Here is a 27,603-nt window from a genome sequence, read left to right as displayed (position 1 = left end):
CACACACACACACACACACACACACACACACACACACACACACACACCCCTCTCCTGGGCCCCCCTGCCCAAATCCTCTGGTTGGTGGAGCTGGCAGCAGAGCCCTAATCTGGAGATCTGGAGGCCGGGGCTGAACCACTCCAGAGAGTCAAAACCACAACCAGGAAGCATTTGCACAGCACTCTCCTGTGCAAAACACAGAGCGGCACAGCGAGTTTTCAGTTTCAAACCTAATGCTCACTCCTCCAATGCAAACTGCCTCCTCACCTGCTTTTAAGGGTGTCCTTTCTACAGGGAACTTCCTTGAAAAATCACTCTCCTTCTAGTGGGTCTCCTTCTAGTATACCCCTCCCCATCTTTCCCTTTCACCTGGCAACAGAAGACATCTGTCCCCTTAGAGCACACTGGCATGACACGCAGCTCCTGGGGGAATTCTTCAAAGAAACAGAGTCTTGCTTGATCCCTGACCTACTCACACAAAGAGTCCACAGCAGGAAGGCCCAGTTCTCGGCCCAGTGAGTCCCAGCATTACCACCCACCAAGCACAGCTGCTCTGCTAATTTTAGAACTCTCTGAGAGCCACCTGACTTCAAGGCACTTGGGAGATACACATCACACCCTATCTCAGGAGTTGATCTGGGGTGCTGCCCACCCCTTGCTTTTCACACCCAAAACACTTTTGTGAGGTAGAAAAGTGACTTTTGGGGAGGCTACTCTGAATAAATGATAGAAAGCTAAAACAAGCCTCCATCAGCTAGCAAACTGCAAATTCTTTCCACCTAGTCGAACCCCCAGCATTAGACTGGTCTGTCCATCGGCCTGATCTCTGCCTGGACATCCAGGTCCCACCTCCCATTCCACATGTCCAAAGTGGAACTCACCAGTTTCCCCAGACCCTTTCTTCCTGTCTGCCTGTCTGAGGCATTTCCAGTTTCCCAAGTGAGGACTCTCAAGTCAACCCTGACTACCTCCGACCTCCTCTCCAGTCACTGAATCTTAAAGTTCAAACTATTTTATCTCCTGAACAGGTGTTCATAAGCTTCTCCTCTCCATCCCCACAACCTTTGCCCACCATCAGGTCTTCTTCAGCCCTCACCTGCTCACTGCAACAGTTGCCAGCCGGCTCCCTGCCTGCCTTTTCATACTCTAAGTCCAACTACCAAGACCATTTTTCTAAAACCACATCTATCTCTAGCTTAAAACCCTTCAAGATTTCCTGTCAGTTACTCCATGCTATCTGCACATTAAAATCACCTGGGCAGCTTTTTAAAAAATGTCAGTGCCCAGCTTCCATCCCACAGAGATTCTGATTTAACTGACAGGGTGGGAGGAGACATCCATATTTCTTTTTGAAATTCCCTAGGAAACTGATGTGCGCCAGGGGTGAGAACCACTGACTGCCAGGATCAGGTCCAAGCTCCTTCCCATGACACCCAAGACTTTTCTTCACTGGTCCCCTGCCCACCTCTCTAGCCAGCCTCACTCCTAGCCTCTCCATGCCTTTATGTTCCAGCAACACTGAACTGCTTACCGTTCCCACCATCATACCATTCCTCATGCTGTTCCCGAGGCCTGAAACACCCTCCCTACTGGTCCAACGTCATCTTCTATGGAAATCCATTCCTGACCCCTCACCTCAGCAACTTCCCCAGTGCTCCATAAAACCTTGGGTGTGTCTCTGTTACTGAACATCCACACTCTTTTATGATGATTTATGTATCCATCTTCCTTAAGCAAAAGGGAGAGGTTATTTACATAGGGTTACTTCAATCCATTTTTTAGACATATTTAAGATGTTTCTAGATTTTTTGATACTATATATTATAAATACACTGTTTATGTCCTTATACATTGCACACACATTTAATTGCATATGAGCAATAACTACCTAACAGTGGAATTACTGGGAAAAAGGACATGTGCATTTACAATTTTGATAGATATTGCCAAATACCCTCACCCTCACTTACTATGGGTTAAATTTTTTTTCAAGCTGTGCCAACTTGATATGTGTGGGTTTTTTTAAAAGGATTCTTTAACAAAATACTTGTAAAGAAAAAATATCCATCATTGCCCAATACAGAGTGTTGGGCACAGTCCAAATTTTTTTATTGGGCACAGTCCAAAATATATCAGGTCATCACACAATTCTTCTAACCAAGATTGTGTAACTCAGGGTTGTAATATTTCACCCCAGTATCCACTTACCAGAAACTACTATTTATTGCTAATTGTCAGTGTACATCTAGCAATAAAAGCCCAACCCTACTTATAGTAGGACATGAAAGTCATCTTATGACATAAAATTGCTGTGGTTCATAGTATGAGGCAGTAACTAAAATGTTTATCCCTGTGATTGAATGACCAGAAAGAATGCACCATGGTTGCAAAGCTCAGCTGAAGATTGTTAGAGAGGTACATCCTCAGGGCCAGGCAGAGGCCTCGCCACAGTCCACAGGACAAATAAATGCAGGAGTGGGCAGGAGGGGTCAAGAAATGGTCTGGGTATCAGTTGAGCACCTTTCAAAGGACCGCTAGTGGTGGACCTCCTGGGAATGAACACTCCCAAGTAAACTGTGCTTCTTTCATAAAGAAGCTCAGGCCTTTCTGAGCTACTGGGTTGATTTGTTTACTTGTTTGTTTGCTTCTTTGTTTTTTAAGCTTTGAGTTATGAGCCAAATCCAGATATGACTGCATTGCCCACATATCCATGGGATAGGTTATTTTGTTTTTTGGGTTTTTAAAAAAATTTTATTTTTGTAATTAATTTATTTTCTTATTATTAATTTATTTTTGGCTGCATTGAATCTTCGTTGTGCGTACGGGCTTTCTCTAGTTGTGGTGAGCGGGGCTACTCTTCATCGTGGTACGCGGGCTTCTCATTGCGGTGGCTTCTTTTGTTGCGGAGCACAGGCTCTACATGTGTGGGCTTCAGTAGTTGTGGCTCGCAGGTTCTAGAGTGCAGGCTCAGTAGTTGTGGCACACGGGCTTAGTTACTCTGCAGCATGTGAGATCTTCCTGGACCAGGGCTCAAACCCGTGTCCCCTGCATTGGCAGGCAGATTCTTAACCACTGCGCCACCAGGGAAGTCCCAAGGGATAGGTTTTAAATCATCATGCTGATAGGAAAAATTTGTAAAATGACTTCATCATCTCAATATGCCAACAGATAAATCAAATCAACATTTATTCCTTTTGAAAACTCTAAATATTTTAACAAAAAGCGTTTCTGTATTAAAGTTTGTTAAAAAAACCAAAACTATGAGCCAATGTTATATAAAATGGAGAATCCCTTCAAAGCAGAATCAGAGCCAGTATGCCCTCTGCCCCTCATTGCACTCAGCATGATATTGAAGGGCTGACAACAACGTTCTGAGAAGGGTAAGAGACAGAGGCATCTACACAGGAAAGGAATAATTAAAGTATCTTTGAGAGACGATATTATTACATACTTATAAAACCCAGGAGACAAGAGGTAACAAAGAGCTATGGTGTATAAGACAAATCCCCCAGATTCGGTGTTATTCTTTACGGTAGTGGTACACATAGAAAAAGAGATTCCATTCTATAAGAGTAACAAAAAACATAAATTCTTGATTGACTCAACTTGGAATAAAAAATATTTATCTAATTGAAAGAAATGTAAAACACCATAATAGGAAAAGTAAAGGGAGACCAAAAAATGGCAAAATTTCCTTGCTTCTGGTTAAGAAGAGAATACAGTAAAGATAATATATCTTAAATTAGTATGCAAATTTAGTGGAATTAAAGTTCCCTAAAGATAATTTATACAGCTTGACAAATAATGTGAGATTAGTCCAAAAGAAAGAGCAGTCAAGAATATAAAATTTTTTTAATTTATTGAAGTATCCTATTAGATTTTGAAACATATAACAACTAAATCTTTATGAAAATTGTATGGTATTGACATCAAAGCAATGAGAGGGGGGAAAAATCACTAATTGAATAAAATAGATATTCCAGAAACAAATTCAACAGCTTTAGGGACAAAATATACTGGGGGAGGGAAGGGAGTATAAGCAATATAACAATAGATAAAAGAAACATTATTTAAGCAAAACTGTAGGAAAAACAGGAGAATAATTATATATACATATATGTCATACTTTGAGTGAATTATTGAGAAAGTATCTGGTGTCTTGACTGTTTTGGGTGGTTTATGGTTTTGTGGAAGCTTTTTTTTTTTTTTTTTTGCTGCTGTGGACTCATCAGCAAAGAGCAAAGACTGAAGAGAATTTTCCCCTTACCCCTCTCAGAGAAGGCAGTCAGCCTTTGTGTTCCTGTGTTCCTGGCTCCCAAGGGACGCATTTTGTGTTTTAGGGTCAAGCTTTTGTTTGCGAGCCTGGTTCCCAGGCAGGAGGAGGCTGGGGTGGGGGAGATGGGGGGATGAGGTGTCTGGAGTTGGCGAGAGGCTTGATGCCAGGCTGAGAGTGGTTGGTTCTCTGGTTTGAGGTCACTAGGAGAGGGGGACACACAGTGCCCAGGGGGTGGCAGGGCCTTGAGTGGGGGATGGCTGCAGGGATATTATCAAGGCCAGTCACCAAGCCCCTCAGCTTGGGAGCAGCTGCCATGCTGTCTGGCCTGGTGAGGAGAGAGTACAGCTATAGGGCCTACCAGCTGTCGGGAGATCTATGCACACTGGGGCCAGGAGCATCTTCTCTGGTGACCAAATGGATTAATGACAGAGGCCTCTTTCCCAATCTTCCTAGACTGAGAGGGCCCTGAGGGCCTGGTACAACCTGGGGAGGCAGGGGGCGAGGACCCCCTTCCTAAATAATTACTACTGGGCTCAAAGAGTTAATCCTGGCCTACAAAGCAAAGTGATTTTTCTTGCACCTTAAGTGCAGTGGAACAATTCATACCTATTACATGCATCCTACATTTTGATAAACCCAGATGGTTCAAAGAATAAACAACAACCGCAAACTATTTTGAAAATTAGAAAACAAGCTCGTATATTTATTCCGGTGGTGGAGGACAGATACATTTCTGGGGTCAAAAAAATAAAAAACAGAAGATTAGACAAGAGGGATCATGGAAAAATATACAGCCTGACTGGTACTTAGAGAAATACAATCACATGGTATACCCCGATTGCCCCAAAATGGCCTGGATTTATTCTAACTCCGGATCAACTATAATTAATCCATAAGTGACTATTAACAAAATGTTTTAATTACAGCGATGTAAGCCCAGCAGCGTAATCTACATTTTTTACCAAATGTGATGTAAATATTCATGCAGACTCCAAGTTAACAAAGGAGTTATTCAGCTTGTGCAGTGTCTCACCAGAGGATGTTTTCTGAAGCAATGCTGAAAAAGGGTCTGGGCCTTCCGACTTTATGAACCAGCCACTTAATGCTCTCACACCGTAAGAAGGTTGCCAAGCCCGAGGCCATGAAGCAAAGCCGAACTAACCGCCCCAGAGGCCCAACACAAAACCTAGGTCTCCTTAGCATTATGTTAGAAATTCAGCGGCTGGCAAGGGGTCAAGGCTAAATGACCCCACAGTGTGGCCACCGAGACATCAAGGTGAAACAAAACCAACCCTTCCCTCTCTCTCTCTCTCTCTCTCTGTTGAGAGAGATTTTGAGATTATAAGATATTGGCTCATGCCATTATGGTGGCTGAGAAATCCCACAATCAGTCGTTTGCAAGTCAGGGACCCAGGAAAGCAGGTGTAGTTCCAATCCAGGCCTCAAGGCCTGAGGACCTGGGTGGGGGGCAATGGTGTAAGTTCCAATCTGAGCGCAGGAAAAGATCAAAGTCCCGATTTAGACAAGGTTAAGCAGAGAGCAGATGTGCTCTCCCTCCACCTTTTTGTTCTATTCAGGCCCTCAACAGAATGGATGATGCTCACATCCCATTCATCTCCCTGCTCATCCAGGGAGAGCAGTCCGCTTTACTCAGTCTACTAATTCAAATACTAATCACTTCCGGAAACACTGTCACAGACACACCCCAAATAATGTTTAACTAGATATCTGGGTACCCCGTGGTCCAGTCAAGTTGACACATAAAATTAACCATCACCCATGTACGTAGGGGTTCAGCAGGGCCTACCCATCTGCCTAACACGATGGTTGTGAAACTAGTCGCCCACGTGTGTCTCATTAGCAGGCTTGGCTTGGCTAAAAATTGTAATTGAACCAAACTTCATGATAGAGTTTTTTGAGTTCCTCAGATTTAATTCCACTAAAATTTCAGAATGAAACTGGGACATCGTGGATTGCTGACAAAAGGAAAAGAGGTGTGAATAATTCCCCGAATGTTCTTGACTCAGATTTGAGTCACATGGATTTTCATTCAATACCATTATCACTAAAAAACGAGCACTGGTGGTATAGTGGTGAGCATAGCTGCCTTCCAACACCATTATCACTAAAAATAAATGAATGTAACTTACTTGAATTTCTGATCACATGGTTCACTACTGTGAAAACGTGATTGTTCCTGCTCAAATTATAGAGTCAACCAGGCCAAATCTAAATATGTAATAAAAATAATTATTTCTTATACCTGTAGTTTGATTCCACATTATGATTAGACCACTAATGACCTTATGTATGCTGGCTGTTGATCTCTTCCAAGTTTTTATAATTTTATTTTCCCTTTCCATAAATGATGCTCCTTCCTGTGGCCGCTCAGACTATTTCCCTTTAGGCTGTGGCTAAAGATGAAATTCCACATTTAGTCAATTGGAATGTTGTTACCATCGGGGTAATGGCAGAAGCACTGAACTTGGTGCTTTAAGACCTGAATTACAGTCCAGGCTACCCCACTTATGAGCATGTGACCTCGTGCAAGTTATTTGACCACACAGAGCTGTGGGCTCTCCTTCATAAAATGGAAATGATAATACCAGCTCTGACATTCTTCCCTGAGGCTTGTGGTGAGGCTCAAATGAGATACTATACAAAAGTCTTTGTAAAGCGTAGCGTACCATCAACTGTAAGGTATCATGATGGGCATGCTCTAGGGATCAATGTGCTTAAACCTGGAGTGTATTAAAATCACATGACTCACTGGCTTAGAATGTTCATTTCTAGGCCCTGTTCCCAGAGTCTAGTTTAGTAGATTCTGGGTGGAGCTTGGAGATCGGCATTTTTATCCCTCAACCCCATCAACACCACCCTTCCCCTGTCATGTGATTTGTATATGAATGGTCTAGGGATGACACTTAGAGAAATACTAATGTAAGGGTAAAATAAAACACTTCAGAAGAACTTCAGGAATGGCCCTTCAGAAAAATAAGTTAGGTCCCGACAGTTTGGGATTAAATGTCACATATCTAATTACTGTAAGCGATAAGCTTAAATAAGTTAATGAACTGACGCCCTGTTGGAAGATGTTACTCAAATAAATTTACTACAGAAAAAAAGATATTTACTGTAGAATTGCTCTTACAGTTGGTTGAAAATAATAGAAAAGACTTGTTTTCCACTCTAACTTAGCTTCCTCTAATCCTATTTTGGGCCAGTATTTCTGGTTTCGCTCCTTCTCTGACACGATTTCCGTACTGAATGAATGTCCTCCTTTCCATCTGGGGGAGAATAATGGAGTCCTGTCATCTTAACAAGGTTGTGTGCTGAGCCATGTGGGCATGCCACAGGCCAGATAGCTGAGGGAGAAACAAAGCTTCAAAGATTCTGGCAACCAATGGTGCATCCAAGATGGGAAGTAATAGAGCTGTGGTCTCTCAACAGCCACAGGCTCAAATGATAGCTATTTTGTCATTCAGAATAGATTGCATGGGGCTAGCCCTGGGCTAAATTATTAAGTCATTGAAATTGACTTTGATGTTTTCCCACTATCTCCACTTCCTGATCACTCTTATTATCCCTGTCTCCTCTCCTGATCAGGGACTCGGGACCCTCATTTTGATATCCCACCGTGCCCCCTTTGATTAGCCAGAACTTGGAAACTTTTTCTTTTCTATGATGATACCCCAGCTGCCCACTTTGCTCAGTGTCCGTGGTGTAAGAGGAGGTAGTGGCGGTGCTGGGGGTTGAGGAATGGGACCTTATTCAGTCAGCATATCTGTGTTGCGGTTTAATGTGTCGCTCCCCCTAGGTTACTGAGGACTTTCTGGAAAGATATTTTCATCCCAAAGAATAGAAATTCCCGGAATTATAGGCACCTCAAGTAACCTTGGAGGAGGGGTTGGGGATAGAAGAGAAATTCACAGGTAGTAGCCCTCCCTGAGTCACACCACCCTGGGGTGTAGTACGGACAAGCCATGCACATTTCCAAGGGATTTATCTGGGGACTCCGTGGATCCTTTGTTTGGACTCACCAGTAAAATGACTCCCTCTCGCCCACCAGCCTCTTCCTATTTCCTGAAATAGGGGGGCTACACATTTCATTGATTCCTCTTAGCAGCCACACAAGGAAGGTGTTATGCTAACCCCCTTACACAGTGGACCATTGGATCCCTTCAAGGACAGTATAAACTGTGAAGGTTAAATTCATCAATGCCAAGAATGACTGTACTGACCCTAAATGAATATATTGTACCGAATTTAAAAGGAAAAAATACACTACCTCCAGCAGTGGACCCTGATCACTTCAAGTCAATTAGTATAAGCCCAGGTCCTTTGTCACAGTGATTGGTTTTATCAGAACTAAGCCAATCATTTCATGGCATTCCCCTGGCTGCATTTGACCTTATTAAGGGCAGTGAAAAGCAAAAGATGTCGGAGGGTTTCTGGGAAAGGAACTACATTGTTTTTATGGGAACACTTCTGGATGTCGCTCTTTCTCTCTCTCTCTCTCTGAAAATTGATAAGGAAGCACATATCGGTCTTTTTGTTAGCAGCCATCTTGCCTCAGCCATAGGATGAAATCGACACCAAAGGCAAAACAAAGACCTAGAACAAAACTGATTTGTTGATATTACCACGGAGCTGCCGAATCAAATTAACACTGAAGCCACCCTACCTCTAGACTTCGAGCGATGGGAATATATGAGTTAGGATTAGGTTCAGTTGCAAGTAACTGTAAACCCCAGGAAAAGTGGCTTAAATAAGCTAAAGGGTTATTTCTTTCTCAGGTTTAAAAAAAAATAGTCCAGGCAGATAGTCCAGGGATAGTATACTTTGCATCTGGTAGCTCTGCCATCTTAACACATAATGTCTTCCCCTGTAGTCCAAAATGGCTGCTCCAACTACTGCCATCACACCTGAGTCCAGTCAGCAAGAAAGAGTAAAGAGAAATTCACTTCCCAGGAGACACACGTAACACTGTTTACATGCCAGAACTTAGTTACATGGCTACACCTAGCTTCAGGTGTGGCTGAAAAATGCGTTTATTCTGGGATGTCATACGTCTGGCTAAAAATTGGGGGTTCTTCTGGTAGAAGGGGGAAATGAATCTTTGGGGATAACTAGCATTCTCAGCCACTGTGTGTCTTCCTTATTGTTTAAGGAAGTTTGAATTGGGTTTCCTGTTATTTACAGTCAAACACATCCTAACTGACACAACCCCATAAACCCGCCAATTACCTTCCGTCTCCAATCACATGCTGATGGATAAAAATAAGAAGCCCTTCACTGGGAGCATCTCAAGGTCTTTCCTTGTTTTTCTTCTCAGGCTTGGGACAGCACCTGGCACATAGAGGCACTCAATAAATATTTGCTGAATTGAACAAAATTAACTAAGAAGATTTAAACAGAGAGAGTTCAGTAGAATCTTGGCATAGTGACTGTCAGCTCTGGCCTTGGGCAAACCATAAAACCTTCTGAGCCTATAAATAAGAGAAGTAATACCTACCTTCAAACATTGTTATAAACATTAGTGACAATGTATGTAGAGTGCTTAGCACAATTCCTGGCACATACCTGCATAGTTGACACACGCACACCCCATGTATAGAAATTTTTTAAAAAATTATGATTACGTACATTATCCATTTTAAAGGAACCCTGAAGTTAAGAAAAGAGGGATTTTGGCAGTGTTTCAAACACCCACAAACTCTACTGGCTATTATTCATTCTTATTCTTAGGAAAATATTACTGCTGAGTTCAAAGGAAAGAATACTTTGATGAGATTTTTCATTAACACCCTGAAGCCTTCTTAGATATTGAATATTTAGTGAGTAAAGTGTGAATGAATCAGAACATATGTATTGAATTTATCTTGGAACCCTGTGTGTGTAAAACCTAATTACAAAACATGCTTTGCATTCTCTTGCTGTCCAAAGGCTGGGAAAACAGCATGACATTCTGCTGAACCTGAAATGACCTTGAACTCAGCAAATAGACCAAATTGATGGAAGAACCCCGGGTCATTTTTCAGGGTCTTTACCATATTAAGGGATATATAACCGCTGTGATTTGGGATCTTTTGTGTTTGTTTTCCTTGGTTTGACTCAGAAACTTGAGGGAGAAAACAGAATCATCCTCTTTGTCCTCCGTCAAGGTCTGAAAACAAAGATAGAAATGTTACCCCTGTGAAGAGGGCCTCTTATAAGCAACGGGGCCTCACAGATGTGGAAAGAATTGAGAGTTAGCTTTTAAGTCAAAGCACAGATAAAGCTTGTAGTAAGAGGAGCTGAAAGACAAGAGTGAAGGGGATTTTAGAATGTTAACGGGAATCAACTGGTTCTCCCCCGATTTTGGAGATGAGGAAGTTGCCTCTCAGAGAAATGACTGTTCTCAGCAGGGTGAGCAGTGAGCTAACAGAGTAGGGACTGCAAGGCAAGTTTCTCATTCCAAAGTCCTGTACACTCTGGCAAGAAAATGTTTAAAAAGACAAGAAAAGAATTTTTAATTTTACAAAGGCAGCATGTTGGTTTTAAAGGGTTGGTAGTGCTTTAGAGCATGCAAGGCACTTGGACACACACACTCTCATCTGACCTCACAGTGACACAGGACACCGCTAAGCCCACTCTGCCCGGTTTTGCAGAGGAGGGAACAGAGGTTAGGTTATTTTATAACTGTGCAACTCAGATTGGGACTTGAACACAGTCTTTTTTTTAAATATAAATTTATTTATTTTTGGCTGTGTTGGCTCTTCGTTGCTGTGCTTGGGCTTTCGCTAGTTGCTGCGAGTGGGGGCTACTCTTTGTTGTGGTGCGTGGGCTTCTCACTGTGGGTGGCTTGTTGCGGCTCACGGGCTTCACTAGTTGTGGCACACAGGCTCAGTAGTTGTGGCTTGCGGGCCCTAGAGCTCCGGCTCAGTAATTGTGGTGCACAGGCTTAGTTGCTCTGTGGCATGTGGGATCTTCACGGACCAGGGCTCGAACACGTGTCCCCTGTACTGGCAGGCGGATTCTTAACCACTGAACCACCAGAGAGGTTCCCCACCCCTGCAGTCTTTTAATTGAGATCACACACCTGGTCTCAGGACTTAATGAAACTCAGGTTCTTGATGTCTTATTGCAGAAAGAATTCAGTGAGAGACAAAGCAATAGGGAAGAAGTGGATTTATTTAGAGAGAAACACACTCCACAGATGGAGTGTGGGCCATCTCAGAAGGCGAGAGGCCCTGAAATATGGCTTGGTTAGTTTTTATGGGCTGGGAAATTTCATAGGCTAATGAGTGGGAGGATTATTCCAACTATTTCAGGGAAGGCGCAGGGATTTCCAGGAATTGGGCCACCACCCACTTTTTGACCTCTTATAGTCGGCCTCAGAACTGTCATGGCACTGGTGGGTGTGTCATTTAGCATGCTAATGTATTACAATGAGTGTATAAGGAGGCTCAAGGTCTACTGGAAGTCAGATCTTCTGCCATCTTGGACCTAGTTGGTTCTAACCAGTTTTTGTCACGTCCCATGGCTATGTCATTCTTTTAAAGGTTGTGCTCTGCCCCCTTCCAAGCTGCTTGGAGGGGTGCTGACTCCAAACACACCTCTCTTTCCACTCTGCACGTGTGTATGTCAGAGACAAAATAATCTTGTTTTCTTTTAAAAAGAAGGAAATGCTAGTTTCTTGTTCTGATATGATCATCTCCATTTGCTGACTATCTTTAAGGTTAAAAAGTCCCCTTTAAAATGAGATGAAAACATTTCCAGATTTTTCTTTGTGGGGAGATTACTGATGCTCTAACCTCTGGCCTGATGAACATAGGAGGGGGTCCGTTCTGACTCTGCCACAGCCTGTCCGCCCTGGTCTCCCTCTCACCTTCCTTGCTGGGCAGCCTAGTTGATCATCAGCCCCACCAGCCACAGCATCCCTGAAACACTGCAAACTGCTCAAGACTCAAACTGACGTCAAATGTCAAAACATTTGTTGTCACAACTGTCGAAGTTCTGACAGGTGGGCTCTAAGCCTTGTGGAATTGTTCCTCTCTCTAGATTGACTGAAAGTAGAAATTATCCCATTTTCTTCAAAGGGCAAATCCTCTCTATTCTCTCAAAACTGTAGGCCCGTTGAGGTTGCTGGACAGCCCATCGAAACATGAAGCTCTTTTCCCCAAAAAATGGCAGGGTTGGGGCTCTGTCCAACGTAGACTTTGCAGTATTGACCATTGATTGGTACTTTTTCCCCTCGTAGTGATGCTGATCTTTTTTTGGCTTTTAATTATGCTAATCAGAACCAGTGATGTGCTGGAGCTGGCGTGTACCAGCTTACAAGAAGTGATCCTTAAATTTCAGGAATTTTTTGAGCTAATTTGTTAAAAGCAACCATTATTACAAATTAAATTATATAAACTTACAATTAAATTATATGGAAAACAAATGTAATAAATGCTCATAATGTATCACTTCCTAATTATTTTACTGGCTTTAAAAAAACTAACATATAATATCTATTCTCTTGAGATTATTTGGGTCTATTATATCTGTTTGGTGGAAATACCATAAGATGGTGTGCCTCTTCCCAACTCTGTGTTTGGTGATGCCACATTGATATCTTGAAACCAACCATGGAGGGAGAATTTACCCCATAGAAATTGGAGAATACGACAGAAAACACTATAAATCAGAATTGCTTTATTTCAGGGAGTCTTTTTTTATGCCTTTACCAGCACTCCACTGAGCAGAACCATCTGCAGATCCCACAACATGAATATGTCAAGATCACTGTTCTTAGTGCTCTAGCAAAATCTTGTTTGAAATACCAGCCCCCAAATCAAGGAGTGAAAAGCATGACCTTGAAGGAACAAGTGAGTGTTAAGTGGTGTAAAACAAAGGTGCACTGGGACCCACCCGCTTCCTCTTTCTTTTAATATAGATCGTAATGGCTGAGACCACTTTCAGATAACATAGACACACCCTCTGCCAAAATTAACTGCAGGTATAGTCAAAAAGTAGAAAGAAAACAATGCTGGTAGCTACTTATTTTCAAAAAGAAAGGTTTAACTTCAGCCTCCGAAGATGCTGCACAAAGACTGCTGTCTTGAGAAGGCAGCCCCCAACATTTAAATAATATCAAACAAGTCCACCACATGCCTTCAAGCCCTTCCGTGGTACTTTTGTGTCTAATTTGTCCCCACAGACAAATAAATTGGGAATAAATTATTCTGGTAGCCCAGAGGAAGGGAGCAACTGGCTGGTGAGTTTGGAGGATGAATGGGAGGTGGTGGTGCCTAGCCCCTTCCTCTTTCTCCCTCCCCCCATTGGGAGCAAATTCCCATTAGGGACCAGATGTTCTCAGTTCCTCCTTGTCCCACTTCTTACAGAAGCCTGTGCTGGCCAGGTATTGCCTATGATGGGGTGTGAAAGGCTGCCTGATTCTGGGGTTCAGACCTGGAAAATTCACTTGCCCACAGACACCAGGCGCATTTCCCCAGAACAGATTACTTTAGCTCCCATTTGCTTGACCCCTTTGTCTTATTTCTCAGTTGATTCGAACCCAGTAGGAAAGAGGGTATTAACTTCAGGGCCTCTCTAACCCATCAACAGGCAAGTATGAGGTGGCTTAGAACTCAGTCTCCCAAGGACATTACAAAGAAATTTCTATGGCTGCAGTGAGAAGCTGTCGACACTTGCCCACAATATCTTTCAATTTCTAGTGTTTGAACGTTCTACTACGCAGACGTTTGGCATCTCATCGGAGCCATGGCTCATGTTGGCTCAGCTCCAAAACTTATTCCTTGAGAAAATCCTGGCTTTTTTTCAGACGTATCCCCCGCTCACAGCACAGCTCCAGGCAGGGATGGGGAGGCCTTTGATCAAAACAGGGATCCTGGCCAAGCCCTTTAAAGTTTTACAACTGGGCATTAACCCTCCTACCTGCCCACCTGGGTTTCAAAGCAAATGCTCTGCTCATGACAGCAAAGGATTCCTGAGTTCCAGATCTCACTAGAGAAGATAATTTTGAATTGTTTACTATCCCACTTTTCTGAAAAAACCCAGTGAGATCATCTTATTTAGGGCTAATATTTGCTATAGGAATGTTTACGGAAGATTATCTGGACGAAATAGACATGTGACTATCCCTACTGCATTTGCTATGAAACTCTCATTGAAGATGCCATTCAGAGTATGCTCCCAAAACTTCTATTTGGTAACCCAAGTGAAGAATATCTCGGATCCTTGTGCTAGGGAAAGTTCACCTCCCCTGAGATGAATGAAATGCTTCCTCCTCTCAGATGATAATTGAAGTACAACTTTTCCCTCCTTGTCTTGGCCTATAAGGAGGCTACAGCTAAGCCTCAGCCTTCAAGGTCACTCATAGATGCTCTACGACCCTTATAGTTGGGATATCTCCCTTGTGCCTGTTAATCTTGCTTTCTCCTCTTTATTCCTTCCCTTTTATTGATCTTGATATATTTATTCCCTTTTAAGGTCAGTTTCAAATTCTTTTGCAGGGACTTCCCTGGTGGTCCAGTGGTTAAGACTCTGCCCTCCCAATGTAGGGGGCCTGGGTTTGATCCGTGGTCAGGGGAGATCCCACAGGCTGCAACTAAGACCCAGTGCAGCCAAATAAATAAGTCAATAAATATTTTTTTAAAAAAGTATTTTGCAAAGAGGCGAGATGTAACTAAATACCATGAAAAGATTCAATGATTGCTTGAGGTTGGTAGGGTGGGGTGGGGTGTGTGGGAGGGGAGACAACTGCAAAAGGACATAAGGGAAATTTTTAGGGTAATGGAATTTCTATATCTTGACTGCAGTAGTGGTTACCTGCGTACATGCATTTATCAAAATCCATTGAACTGAACACTTAAAATGGTGCATTTTACTGTAAGTAAATTCAACCTCAATAGAGTTGATTTATTCATCCAACTAACATGTTTCTGTTATCTGCAGGCACTTTGCATGGTGCTAGGCAGAGAGAGTACACACAGTTGTGTAGGTTGTTCACTGAACAATGGTACCTGGTGAAGGGACTAGGAAGGGCTGAAATCCATCCCATGCCTGGCTCACCAAGCCAGGTGCCCAGCAAGGGGCTGGGGCTTCTCAGAGGAAGAGGCAGCCTCTTCTATTTTGGAAAAGGCGTTACATGTATATGGGTTCCTGGAAGCCTGGTTCTGAAGGCATATTGAAAAAGAATATAGACAGTTTCCTGCCCTTGTGGAGCTTGTAGTCTAGGGGGAGGGAGTTAAAACAAACAGTAAACATATAAGATAAAGATAAGTTGTAATAAGCACTGCATAGAAATAAATAGGATGATGTAATAGAGAGTGCCAGATATTCAAGTCGTCAGGAAAGACTTCTTAGAAGATGACATTTCAGCTGAGGCCCGAGTGCTGAGGAGCAACCAACCTTGCAGAGTGTGGGAGGAAAGCAACCCAGACAGAAGGAACAGCAAGAGCAATTTCTCAGGGGCAGGAGAACCTGGCCTATTCATGGATCAGAGAGAAGGCCACTGAGCATGTAATAAGCAAACTGGACAGGGGCACAGGGGTCAATAATGTAACTAACTCTCAAAAAGTTAGACAAAAGCCTTGAGAAATGGCTCAGAATACTAACTGCACTACAAAACATTTTATTTCTCATAGATTTTAGAGTTGCAAGAGACCTTACAGATAAGATAGTCCTTTAATCTTCCCCTATGACAAATGCAAAAAGCAAGGCCCAGCTCACCCTGATAACTGATAGCACAAATAGGATTAGAACTCAGGCTTGGCTTCAATTCAATTCAACTAACATTTACTGATTGCCCTCCATGTGTCAGGTGCTATTTTCTACCTGTCAGTCTAGAGCTTTCTGGGCTTGGAAGGGTTGAATAACAAGAATGACTGAATTGGTAAAATTCTGCTGCTGAAGACATGTTAACGTAAGAAACATCTTCCTTTAGACAGCTGTAGGGGTTTAATCAGATGAGTATTTCACACGACTTGATTTTTGCCTTGTTCTTAAAATTGTTTCCATTCCTGAAAGTGAGCTACATTTTTTGAAAGATGCATGTTTTAAAGCAACCGGTTCTGAAGCTAATCCTATGTTGACAGGTGTAGGAATGAGAGGACTCTTAAGGGAATGCTGGGTGGGAAGTAACAAGGGTAAGATCACGGGGGAAAAGCGTTGATGATCAATCGAGGGAATCCCAGCATTGTCTTTGAAATCCAAGAAAAGCAAGATTGGGATGGAAGCCTTGCAGGGAAGAACTCAGATCTCACAACCCAAGCCACGTCCCAGAACACCATGCCATGTACCACATTTCCTTCATCTGTCTATACTCACTGCCTGGAAATGGCAGGTGAAAATGACAACTGCCCCTCCCGAATCATACCTTTATCATTGTTAAATGGTTTGTAGGCTAGCAAACCCCAAAGTTCTTGGAATTATATTTTCCCTCTGTGATGTCTCTTTTCAAAAAGCTAAAGAAACTACAGCCAAGAAATGAAGCAGCGGCCCATAGAAATACACCATGAAACCACCACTTCCCCCTCTATCTCGTGGAGTTCTAATAGTAACAGAAATGAAACCTACCATCTTCAACACAAACTTGAGTATCCTACTTGAGTAGATAAAAAGCTAATTAAGAAACCAAGGCTAGCATTTTAAGAGATGTTTTCCCTTGAGTGTGAGGGATTTTGTTTTCCTTTTAAAGAAAGTGAATTTCCTGTTTTCAGCTGGGAGCTATTTTCCTAACTGACCCCTAATCCATAGATGTAACCTCCTGGCAGTCAGGTCTACATTAAACAGGCTCACCTAATCCAAACTCATGCCGGTCCTTTCCATGGAAGAGATTTAAGAAGTTCCAGTCTCAGTCTGGGCTGACCTCCTACTGGGGATGCTGTGAGCTCTTGTACAATTTGCTGTCCAGCACTTCCTCCTCTTCTGGAACTGCCCTGCCCTCTCCAGTCACAATGCAGTTTCTGGAGAGACCCATCTCCTAGCACCCGCCTCTCAGGCCACATTTGGTTGGTCCAGCAGTAGCTGACCAGGAACCTTAAGGCCTTCAGGCAGCATCCAGTGGTGCATGGATGCCTCCCTCTTGCCCCGGACACACTAGCTTTCTCCATTGCTCATCCAGGTGATGGCAGATGGCAGTTTCTCTGAAGTTAACACCCTTGTTTGCAAGCAACAGGGTGTCACAGAAACCAACAACAGGGTTATAGATGGGCCTGAAGTGTAAACAGAGCCAAGGGCTTGAAGCAGAGTGTCAGCAAGAGCCTCACTCTGTCACTTCTCCCCGTTTCTATCTACGTATCTGTGTCAGTCCCCTCTCACTGTAGATGAGCTCTCTCTACTGCCCAATCCACTATGTAAATCATGTCCACAGCCAACAGTTCTTGGGGTTACAACTCCTCAATTCAAGAGAGCAGTTATACTGAGGTGGAGTCTTAGTCTAATTCCAAATTCCTGGGAAAGCTCTTTGATTGTTTCCCCATGGATGTTATCGGTATTTTGGGCAGGGCAACTCATGCATATGGAACTGTCCCATGCATGGCGGGATGTTTATCATCTAGACACCTGCATGTTAAATGCCAGTAGCACCCCGACCTTACTGATTGTGACAACCAGAAAAACACATCCACCCTCCACCAAATGCCCCTTCATGGGGCAGTATCACCATAGTTTGAGAACCACTGCGTTAGACATTTCAACTCAACCTGGTTCAGTTTGAGTTCTTATTCCCAGAGCATTCTAATACTGGTTATAAGTGGCTAAATTCTGAGAGGAATTTCCCTTAGAATACATCTTAGAGAACAGAGGTATGTGTACCCCAAAATGAAAATTTTCATTTCTTTATGGTTCTGAGTCAGCTATATTTGTTTCTAAAAACAAAAAGCACTTAGGTTTTTTTAAAAAAGTCACATCTTGCTTCTGCTAAATAGCTGATTTATTTTTCTTGCACAATGACATGATGGTGAAATCAAGGATTTGGTAAAGTCTTGTTTTCGTTTTTTTTTAAATCATGTAGTTAGTAGTCAAAAATGGCAAATATTGACTTGTGAGTTGGCATTCTCCTTTAGACTTATACAACCAAGTACAAATGCAAGTCAAATGTCCCTCCTTCAGGTACCCCAGGGACAATGGAGTGGGAAGACCAGGAAAGAGAGAACTTGCCAACTAAAGCAGTTTTTTCCTTCTTAGAAACCTAGGTTTGGCCATGACCAGCTCTGCCTACCCTTCTCCCATTCTCTGAGTTCAAGGATGGGATCCTCCTTTAGCTCAAGGACCATAATATGAGCATGGTTAGACTCCTTACACACATGGCCTAAGACGAATTAAGGCGGGTGGGAAATGATGAAGGCATTGCTTTAAGGCAAAAAATTTAAATTGTTATTATGACCCTGGAAAATATGACCCAGAGCAACAGCGGTAGTACTCTTAAGACGGTTGATATTCCTAGGCTCTAGCTTGGAACCTGTACTGTCACGAAAGAGGAGACCTATCATAAAGTCTATGGTCTGAATAAAATTTCAATTCGGTTTTTGAACCAATGTGATAAACTAAGAAGTCATCTCTGAAATAATGCTATTATAAGCAGCTGGGCCCTAGAGTGGAAAGAGAGTGGACTTAGGTGTTAAGACATATGGATTCTAGAATAAAAAAGAATCCATGAGTGAGTCCATACTGATATGAATGAATGAATGAATGAATGAACGGGGGAGAAGGGGAAACTTTTCCTTACAGTAGGAATCCAACTAATACATGTAGGAGAAAGGATAGAATTAGAGTCACCACTTTGCAACCACCACATTAACAGTTGCTTCAGGTACAAATCATTCATGGATGATAAAATCAGCGGGTGAAGTATGATAAGAAATAAACCTACGTAGTCTCAGGGTTTCTCCTCACAAGATACTTATTCATTACAGAGGGATGAAATGATAACTTTATCATGGGAAAAACCAGCAGATTGCGTCTTAAACAAGGGATCAAGGTTCCTATCATTAGAAATGGAAAAATGGACCTCATGTGCCTCCTGACATGATACTCTGAGAAGGTGTGCTATTTGTGCTGAAACAGCAGAACTTGAATTTAGTTATGAAAAACCATCAGACAGCCCGAATCTAGGGACATTCTTCAAAATAACTGGCCTGTACTCTTCGAAAGTATCAAGGTCCTAAAAACAAAGATAGACTGAGGAATTTTTCCTGATTAAAGCAAACTGCAGAGACATCACAACTAAATTTGTGTGACTCTGGATTGGATCCTGGTCCAATAAAGGACACTAGTGGGACAATTGACAAAATTTGAATAAGGTCTGTAGATTGTTTATATTGTTTTAATGTTGATTTCCTGATATTGTAATTGTACTCTGGTTACGAAAGAGTGTTTTTACTTTTAGGAAATACATGCTGAAAATTTAGAGATGAGGGAAAGAGAAAGAGAGATTAAGATTCTAATCCTAGCTCTGCCATTAACTAGAGGACCTAGGACAAGTTACTTATACACTCTGGGCTTTGGTTTTCTGTTTGTAAGATGAAGAGATTATACTAGTTCGGTGGGCCTCAAGGTGTGATGAAATAAAACATCATCTGGAAGTCACTGGAAATGCTGATTCTCAGGTCCTATCCCAGACATGAATCAGAAACTCTGGGGATGGAGCCTGTGTATTAACAAGTCCTCCGTGAAATCCTGATGCTTGGTCAGGTGTGAGAACCACTGCCCTAGTCATCTCCAAGGTCCCTATTAGCCTAATGTTAGCTGATGTTCTGTGGTTCTCATTTGTCTCTCCTACAGAGGACAACCCTTTCTCAGAAAAGGCATCTCCCCTCTCCCAGTTCGTTCATCATTGATTTGGTGCTGACAAAGGGCTGGCCAGGAAGCTGGAAGTGCTGGAACTTTGGAGAAATAGTTTTCCTGGGCATTTAGACCCAACCTCTGCTTGCAATAGGTACAGATTAAACATAAAACATTTAATAATCCTACTTAGTTCAGGAAACATCAAAGAAAGCAAGTGATGCATAATTAAGTTCCACGCAGTGGCTTATCTTTCTTGGCCTCTTACTAAAATGCTTGAACCAGTTACTTCTAGGAAGAATGGGGCTGTGAGTCACTCCGGAGAGTTTCTATTAGTACCTTTAGAAAAGTTTGCCTCAGCCTTCTCTTCAGGATAAATGTTTCCTGGATTACTCAGGCGGTAAGAATCTCTCTTAATGCCTTCTAAATACTTCTACAAACCCAGAGTTAACTCTTGTCTGTTAAGAGTCCTTAAGCTGTGACCTAAGAGTGTTAAGTTTGCTTCTGATTGGCTGATTAAAAACAACAAACAGAGAAAAATCTCTCCCATTCTTGGTTTACCAGTTACTACTGGGTTCCTATCACTGAAGGTTTTCCACTCACAGCCACACCCTTGTCTTCAACACCACCTGACTCTCGAAGCTACTTTTTCAGTCCTGACCTTTCCTAATATCAATTTCTGATTTTTTGTTGTTTTTACATTTTTATTTATTTATTAAACAGATAGCATGCATATTCATTTGCTTCAAAACTCAAAATATTAAAAAAGGTATACAGTGGAGATCTACATGACCTTCTCCCCCCTGCCTGCCCTGCCTCCACCCTCCAGGTTCAATTTCTCATTTTTGACAGTCTTTAGAACTGATTCACTCTATCCAAAATGAATCCATCATCTTCTCTACCATCCTGGACCGAACCCCTTTAAGCCTCTTTGTCTTCAGCTGTAAAATGGGATAATATCACTTTCCTCATAGGGTGTGTATATCCCTTATAGAACCAACACTTATAAACTTTACCACTGCCAAGCCCATAGTAAGCACTCAGTAAAAATTCACTATTGATAACATAGTTATAATAATAATAAACTCTCCCTAAATTGAATATTGATGTAGGGGTGTGCCTTTTCTCCCAGTCTTCCAAATTGGCAACTTTGGAGTTCACCTCCCTCCCCCCACCCCCGGCCCCTTCTCCTCCATTGCAGATATTTTGGCCTCATCTACCTTTATATTATTCCTTTCTTGTTGGGATTTGCATGGGGCAGGAAGAATTAGGAACAAATTCCCTAAGAGGCTGCCCTGTTCTTGCAAAGACTCTTGGACGAGGCTGCTGAGGAGACACCACCCATGGGTCACACGCCTTTGCCCCCAAGCCCCTTTCACCACCAACTCTCCTCGCCTCCCTTCTGGGATGTTGCTGGTAATTAGTAGCTCATTCCTGACATTGCTATTTCCCCTTGGGCCAAATGACCGAGCTTGCTATATTTAAAAATGTAAGGTTTCCTGGCTCTCTTTAGTGCATTTAATCCTCCCCACCCTTGGACTTCCACAAACAAAGGCACAATTCTCATTTTCACAGTAAAATAGGCAAATAAATAAATATTAGAACTGATCCTTCCATCTATCAGAATTCTAGTGCTTAAATCTCAAGGACAGCTAATTTGGGGATGAGGGGGCGTGGGTGAACGATTGCCCTAGGTCAGCATTTCGTTGGAAGGGAAAGGATATGTCAGGGCTCACATTTCTGCATTCCAATCTGTGTTCACCCAATTATATTTTCCCCCTTTCCACTCTTAGCAAATGGGTATTTCACACTAAGGGCTGCATTTAAATCTCATTGTATGAGTCACTAAAAAAGTTTTCATAGTTAAGCCCTTAAATTAAAAAATCTCTCTTATCCGCATGATAACAACTTAGAAATGAGCAGACAGACCCCTCTGCTCTTCCCTAAGCCATATTTGAGCCTAGTAGAGTAAGACTTCACTGAAATTGCAATTGATCAGAATACTTGCAATCTTGCCAAATAAAAGAGTTAAAAGAGAAATGCCTTAACCAAAGCTAAAACATCTGCCACCTGATTGTAACATTTCATATTTGATTTCAAGGAACATTAGATTTATTATGTCATGTACTTCAATTTTGAAGCAGATGCTTCCTCTGCTGGAAGATATTGGGCTTGGGCATTTCCTCCACCAGGAAGCCTTCCCCTCCCGTGGCCTCACTTATTTTCCCTAGGTCCCATTAACCAGTATTATTGTGGGTGTGAGGGGCCCGAGCCTGGGCCTGTGTTTTAGGGGTTCCCCTCTGACCCTCCTTTTGACTGGCCCCTCCTTACAGGACAAACAACCCATGGACCAAAGGGATGTGTCCATTCAGAGACTGGACCTTCCCTCCTGGACCATATTCTGGGTACTCAAGATTCCAGAATGTTCCTTGAATGATCCTTGAATGACCTACAGCTCTCCAGACTAGGTCCATCCTGAAAGTGGACCACAGAGCTGGCAAACACACCCTGAGGGGTGCTGAGAGATGGCTGGGCAATGGCTATTTGCTGCTGGGGAGAAGCTTGGATATGCTATCTGAGGGGTCCTCATGCATGTGCACCTAACCCTCAGGGTTCAGGATGGAGCTGGGGTTGGGAAGCCAGGGGTAGGAGGATAAGGTAGGAGGATAGAACATATTGTATTGATAGTTTGTTAGCTAGTTTTATAATTTTAAATACTTAGTCTATGGGCCTTTCTTTATACTCTTGTCCCGGGCCCTGCAAATGTTAAAGGTGGACCTGTTCATAACACCCTGGAAATATCTCTAAGTTTACAATGCTAACATTGTATAATCAGCTGTTTTCATGGCTGTGGTAGTTGCTACATACTCCCCCCCCCACCCAACCTCAGGGCCTTTGCACACACTGTTCCCTCTCCTGGAATGCTCTTCCCCATGGATTCCTTTAGCCTAGTAAATTTTTTTAATTGAACTATAGTTGATTTACAACACTGTGTTAGTTTCAGGTGTACTGCCAAGTGGTTCAGTTATACATTTATATATCTATATAGCTATATAATTTTTTTATTCTTTTACGTATAGTTTATTACAAGATACTGAATATAGTTCCCTGGTTGGTCCTTGTTGTTTATTTGTTTTATATATGGTAGTGTGCATCTGTTAATCCCATACTCCCAATATACCCCTCCCTCCCCTTCCCCTTTGGTAACTATAAAAAAACTCCAATGTTTTCCATGTTGGTGAGTCTGTTTCCTTTTTTGTAAATAAGTTCATTTGTACTATTTTTAGATTCCACACATAAGTTATATCATATGATACTTGTCTTTGACTTACTTCACTTAGTATGATCATTTCTAGGTCCATTCATGTTGCTGAAAATGGCCTTATTTCATTCTTTTTTATGGCTGGGTAATATTCCATCGTATATATATACACCACATCTTCTTTATGCATTCATCTGTTGATGGACACTTAGGCTGCTTCCATGTCTTTAGCCTAGTAAATTTTTATTTATCTATCAGACCTCAGTTGAAATATTTTCTCAGGGACTTCCCTGGTGGTGCAGTGGTTAAGAATCCGCCTGCCAGGGCCTCCCTGGTGGTGCAGTGGTTGAGAGTCCGCCTGCCAATGCAGGGGACACGGGTTCGTGCCCTGGTCCGGGAGGATCCCGCATGCCGCGGAGCGGCTGCGCCCGTGAGCCATGGCCGCTGGGCCTGCGCGTCAGGAGCCTGTGCTCCGCAACGGGACAGGCCACAACAGTGAGAGGCCCACGTACCGCAAAAAAACAAAACAAAACAAAACAAAAAAAGAATCCGCCTGCCAATTCAGGGGACACGGGTTCAAGCCCTGGTCTGAGAAGATCCCACATGCCACAGAGCAACTAAGCCCGTGCGCCACAACTACTGAGCCTGCGCTCTAGAGCCCGCAAGCCACAACTACTGAAGTCCGCATGCCTAGAGCCCATGCTTCACAACAAGAGAAGCCACCGCAATGAGAAGCCTGCACGCCACAACGAAGAGTAGCCCCCGCTCGCCGCAACTAGAGAAAGCCCACGCGCAGCAACCAAGACCCAACGCAGTCAAAAATAAATAAAACTTTAAAAAGAAATCCATTTTTTCAAGAAAGTCTTTCCTGACTTCCTACATTAAGTCAGGCCCTCCTGGTTCACTCTCACATCTCCCGACGCTCTGATAAATCTGAGGGGAAAGTACAATAGCAATCATAATAATAATAGCCATGTTAGTGATAATGATAAAAACAAATAGCCACTGATTACTTACTAAGTACTAGACCTTTCGATAGGTGCTTTACGTATATGATCTCATTTATTCTGCGTAAGAAGCCAAATGAAATATTATCATCCTCATTTTACAGATGAAGAAACTGAGGCTTAGAAAGTGTGGTAGACTGTTGTACTGCTGGTCCCCACATGAATCAGACCCCCCAGTATTCACATCTTCACAGACTTCCGTCCCACATTGATTGCCTGCTGACTCAGGTGAGTTTTTTTGGCCGATGACCCATCAGCAAACATGACTTGCTGATAAATTCTTGCACATTGGAGCTTATCTTCTTGGAACCCAGCCTCCATTTAAGGCTCTGAGACCAAACTAATGAATAAAAAGAACCACATGGTGAGGGAGGCCCAACTGGTTCAGCATCTCAGCTGAGCTCAGCTCCCAGCTGACCCTGCAGCTGAATGCAGCCACCCTAGGCAAATTATAATTATAGAATAATATGATAGTATAGTATACTACAAAATGTACATAGAAATAGATCATTATTAGAGGTTAATTTGCTAAAGAACCCAGAGCTAATAAATGATAGCTATGAATGCAAACTTTACAACTCTATTCAACCTATGTAACTTCTTAGCCCAAGCTATCCTCTTCTGGACACTGGACAGGCCTCGTGACTGTGTCTCCCCTTCCCTGGCTCCTCTCCTGGTCTACACCACACTTGCTTACCCTCTGGTCAACTCAGCTTCCTCTGGCCATGCTGTGTTGCATATATCACGGGTGACACAGGACTACCAAGAGCAGCAAAAGTCCCTGGAAGGTGGGAAGCTTCTCATCGCAGTGTGAGGTTCCCCAGAGGAATGGGTTCTCTGCAGGCCTGGGTGCCCCCTATACACCCCCTGGGCCTTCCCCCCAGGGGAATCAGGTAGGCTGAATCCACCCCTTCTCTCCCTTATGTCTCCAGGACTCTCTCTCTTCAGGCCTGTGAACCCCCTTCCCCATTTCCTCGAGCCAGATTTACCCTACGACTGGACTGACAAACTTCTTGCTCCCACTAAGATTTTCCGGCAAGCATCTGCAGAACTGGCCCTTTCCATTCAGAGAAGCAGAGGGTATAAGAGGCAGCAAAAGTGCTGGTCCTTCCACTCATGCACCCACCAGAACTATAAATGGTTTCTAGTCTCAAACTAGAAACGAGAGGGGAAGAACACCTTCTAAAGAGAGAAATACAGTGAGGATAGCTGAGGCCTCTGCGGAGTGACTGGCAACATATCCTTCAGCCAAATTGAGGTTTGAAAAATCCCTTCCCAAGGTCAGGGTTTCTTAGAGCATTTGCCTCTAGCTGATCCTTCTGTCTCCCAGAAAAACAAGGGTTACTTTCCTGTTTTGTTTTGTTTTTTTAAACAGCATTTTCAAGATACACTTTACATATTAGAACATTTACCTATTTCAAGTGCACTATTCAATTATTTTTAGTAACTTTACCAAGTGGTGCAACATCACTATAAATCAGTTTGGAGCATTTCTATCCCCCCCGACACAATCCCTTATGCCCTCATTCTGTTCCCATCTCCAGCCCCAGGCAACCACTAATCTAATTTGTCTCTATAAGTTTGCCTTTTCTAGACATTTCATGCAAATGGAATCATATAATATGTGGTCTCTTGTGTCTAACTTATTTCACTGAACATGATGTTATTAAAGTTCATCCACGATGTAACATATGTCAGTAGCTTATTCCTTTTTTATTTCTGAGTAGCATCCATTGTATGGATATACCACATTTTACGTATCCCTTCACTACTTGGTGGACAGTTAGGTTATTTCCAGCTTTTGGGTCTATGAATAATGCAGCTATGAACAATTGCACGTGAGTCTTTGTGTGAACATATATTTTCATTTCTCTTAGGTAAGAGTGGAATTTCCAAGTCGTTTTGTGTTTAACTTTTAACTGTAAACTGCCAAGCTGTTTTCCAAAGTGGCTTTACCATTTTACATTCCCACAACCAATTGTGCGTTCCTTTTTCCTCTCCACGTCATGGGACAAGCATCCTCTTATCTTTGATCAACTCCCAGATTTTTTATTCTAAGAATTAATTATGTCCTGGAGAATGTTTCGGCTATGCTCTCCTGGGTTGAATTATTGCTTTGTTCTCTGTAATGACCTTAAATAGACAGTTATGATAGTTACACTCAATATGCACATGTCATTATTTATTTAAAACACTTAGTTTGTTGGGCTGCCTCCAATAACCATTTAGTTTTTGACTGTCTCAGGGGATGGTCATGAAAAAGTACTTATGCAAACTCTGAGGCAAACAACAGTGTACTGCTCTGAAAATTTACCAGGAAACTGAACTCCTTGAAAGTAGACTTCAGAAGAGTGTAACCTCAGGTGTTATTTTCTATAAGAGGACATTGGCCCTAAATGTGTCCACATGCAACTCACCAAGGTGAAAAGCCAATGTGAAGGACATATGTATAGGAAACCTCAGAGCCCAGAGGAAACAAGTTTAGATTTGTATGAAGGTATATACCAACACATCTCACAAATTTAAGACATTTTTTATTATGCAACTATAGTCAAAGAAATTTTGGTCAGAAATCCTAACTTTCAAAAATCCTACTGGACTTTACCTATTAGCAGGAATATACATTTAAAAATTTGCTCAAAGACAGAAAATATTCAGAGATTCAGAAATGAAACTCAAGCCGCTCTCGCCTCTGAGATGGCCCACTCTCTGTCTGTGTAGTGTGTTTCTCTCTAAATAAACCCACTTCTTACCTATCGCTTTGTCTCTCACTGAATTCTTTCTGCAATGAGACATCAAGAACCTGAGCTTCATTAAGTCCTGAGACCAAGTGTGTGATCTCAATTAAAAGACCATGGGTTCAAGTCCCAATCTGAGTCAAATGGTTTCACCATGACTCCAGTATTATCCTGATATCAAAGACAAAGACATCTAAAGAAAAGAAAACTATGGACCAATATACGTACAGAGATCCTCAACAAAATACTAGAAAACTGAATCCAGCAACTTATAAAAAGGATTAATTACCAAGTGGGATTTATTCCGGTAATGCAAAGTGTATATAACATGTGAAATTCGATTAATATAATATACCATATCAATAGAATACAAGATAAAAACCACATGATCATCTCAGTAGATGCCAAAAAAGCACTTAACAAAATCCAAAACCCTCTTGTGATAAAAATACTCAACAAACTCAAGATAAAAAAGGAACTTCCTGACTAAGGGCATCTACGAAAAAGCCACACCTAACATCATAATTAATGGTGTATATCAGTTTC

The 27,603-nt window shown here is 42.4% G+C and overlaps 2 long non-coding RNA genes across 2 annotated transcripts in view; one reads left to right on the top strand and one right to left on the bottom strand.

The window, feature by feature from the left end:
- Nucleotides 1–27,603, top strand: part of LOC113609161 (uncharacterized) — a 133,533-nt gene that overhangs the window by 59,218 nt on the left and 46,712 nt on the right. The gene's annotated exons all lie outside the window — the stretch shown is intronic.
- Nucleotides 3,008–17,490, bottom strand: LOC113609162 (uncharacterized). Its single transcript, XR_003428525.1, has 3 exons — nt 17,066–17,490; nt 9,524–9,625; nt 3,008–3,118 (listed from the first exon to the last, which is right to left on the bottom strand). It is a non-coding gene; the product is annotated as an uncharacterized LOC113609162 (long non-coding RNA).

This window comes from Aethalodelphis obliquidens, unplaced genomic scaffold, assembly GCF_003676395.1.
Source record: "Aethalodelphis obliquidens isolate GAN/ISIS:26980383/991018 unplaced genomic scaffold, ASM367639v1 scaffold55, whole genome shotgun sequence".
Taxonomy (NCBI): Eukaryota; Metazoa; Chordata; class Mammalia; order Artiodactyla; family Delphinidae; genus Aethalodelphis; species Aethalodelphis obliquidens.
The sequence above is the reverse complement of the archived record's forward strand: the minus strand, read 5'-3'. Positions and strand labels throughout refer to the sequence as shown.